This window comes from Rattus norvegicus, chromosome 8, assembly GCF_036323735.1.
Source record: "Rattus norvegicus strain BN/NHsdMcwi chromosome 8, GRCr8, whole genome shotgun sequence".
NCBI lineage: Eukaryota > Metazoa > Chordata > Mammalia > Rodentia > Muridae > Rattus > Rattus norvegicus.
Window position 1 is genome coordinate 128,481,841 of NC_086026.1, and position 2,507 is coordinate 128,484,347.

Consider the following 2,507-nt stretch of genomic DNA (forward strand, 5'->3'; position numbering starts at 1 on the left):
TAAAATGAGTAACTCAGGGTTGGAACCACTCTGGACAACATGAGGTGACCAAGGACACAGGTCTCCAAAGATACTGGTGAAGTGGGATAATATTTTCATGTAACTACTGTCCTGTCTTAAAATCCAGACTTATAAAAGGTAGGATTTAAAACCATGTTTCTTTAATGAGGTGTTGAAGCTGGACCTCCATGCATTTGTACACAAGAACTTTACTTGCTGGCAACCAAACTTTGTAACATGAAAATATCCCACTTGGTGTTCATTTTAAAAACACTAAAATGTTTACACTGTCAGAACCTGGTTTTGCCTTCAGAAAATTATAATTAGGTTCTGTCTCTTTACTTAGGTACTCTATTTTAATATAAAAACACAATTGAGAGATTTTAAACTTTTTAAAATTTTGGAGACTTGCTAAATGAAAAAGGTTAAAAATCGCCACAATAGCTATAAAAATGTCTAGCCTTGTCTTTTTTTTTTTTTTTTTTTTTTTTTTTTGAGATCTGGAGTGATTTTACCTTTTACCTTTATTTCCTTCACATTGAGCCAATCATTAAATTTCATTGTGATTTCTGGGGTGGGGCAGAAGGAAGGGTCATTCAGTGTGATGGAAGCCGTGGCCTGGTTGGCCTCACTAGGGGAGCTGGAGGAGCACGGACTGCCCTGCTGGCAGGTGGGTGATGTTCTGAGAGTGGAACAGCTGGTAAGCAATGTTCTCAGCAGCCTCCAGCTTACGCAGCTCCATCAGGCTATCACCAGCTGTGGCCAGCGAGTTGGCAAGCAGCTCAGCTGCCTTAGAGTTACCCTCACCAGAGATGATGGCTGCCGCCTTCTGCTCAGCCTTTTCCACCACAAATCTGGCTCTCTACTTCTGCTGAGCCACCTGGTTGGCTTCCACCGCCTCTGTGAACTCCTTCCTGAAGGTCAGATGTGTCAGGGACGCGTCATCCAGGATGAGCCCAAAGGTTTGCGGCTTGCTCTGTGAGGTCATCGCTCGCCTGCCTGGAGACCACCGCTCGCTGGGTAATCAATTCTCCAGCATCAAATCGAGCCACCACCGACTTGAGGATCTCTGTGGTGATAGACGGCAGTGCCCGCTCATTTTAGTCCTCGCCAATGCTGGTGTAGATATGAGGAAGCTGGCTGGCCACCGGCCGGAAGAGGATGTGAAGTACGATGTTGACGTTCTGCAAGTCTTTGCCACCAGTGATGACTGGTACATTCCCTGGTCGAGAGCTGCAGTCAAAGATAATTGGCTTCTGTACCCAAGGGTTGAGAACGTGAGTCCCTTCCCCTACCACAATGTCCTGTACGCCACGGGCCACGGAATCGGTCAAAGATGGCAGCTCTGTGTCTAGCATCCACGTCACGCCGAACTTTTCACTTTGGCAGCAATGACTCCTTCTGTTGCTTCCACTCACGCCTGTTTCCACTCTGACCTCCACATGAATTCCCCCCTAGCCTTGTCTTTTAATAATCACTTTACGTGGGGTTGGGGATTTAGCTCAGTGGTAGAGCGCTTGCCTAGCAAGCACAAGGCCCTGGGTTAGGTCCCCAGCTCCAAAAAAAAAAAAAAAAAAAAAAAAAAGACAGAAGTATAAAAGTATAATAATCACTTTACGTGTTTATAAGCTGTAGGTTTTTTATGAATTTAATCCTACAGAAAACCTATGTTTTATGAAGATATGCACATAAAAAGATCAGGAAAGGGGTTGGGGATTTAGCTCAGTGGTAGAGCGCTTGCCTAGCAAGTGCAAGGCCCTGGGTTCCGTTCCCAGCTCCGAAAAAAAAGAAAACAAACAAACAAAAAAGATCAGGAAAGTCCCTGGACTCCTATGAACAGTGATTATCGGTAAGAAAGTTTTATGTTTGATATAAGAGCTTCAACTCAAAACTATGGAACCAAAATCCTAGTCTCATGAGAACATCTATAATTAAAAAAATACAAGTTGATAGTAACATTAAAAATGATCAAAGCCTTAAACATGTTCAGAAATGTATTTGACTGTATCCATGCTAAATACCAATGTAACTAATTACAAGACAAGCTTTACTTGGTCTCCTGCCTTATGTTTGCAAGGTACAGTTTAGAACAGCACTAAAACAGACATAGATGGTGTAACTCTGATATGCTAGGTAGTAAGTAGGCATCAAACCTATCAGATCTGCTGAATGTGGCGTTTAATGTTTAAACTTACCAGGATGGACAGAGACTCCCAAATCCTCAGTGACTCCCCAAAGTCTCCAAGAAGAGAAGGGCACAGTCACGAAGGTCATCACCTGAACTGTGGTATGATAACCACTGAGCTTAACTGTCCTGCTGTCCTTGGCCTGGCCTGGGCTGTGGACACAGGACACTGGAGAATTGATTGCCACACGGTGCATGGACAAGGTGAGGTCAGTCTTCCCACAGGAAAAGCCCCTTCATCTTCAGGGTCCGAGGCCAAAGACTGCCTCTGCCTCGGTGCCATGGAGACACAGGAGCCTGGGGCAACTGTCAAGGTAATGGA

The 2,507-nt window shown here is 44.6% G+C and overlaps 1 pseudogene; it reads right to left on the reverse strand.

The window, feature by feature from the left end:
• Positions 1-509: 509 nt before the first annotated feature.
• On the reverse strand, positions 510-2,274 carry Phb1-ps2 (prohibitin 1, pseudogene 2; annotated as a pseudogene).
• Between the last annotated feature and the right edge of the window lie 233 nt (positions 2,275-2,507).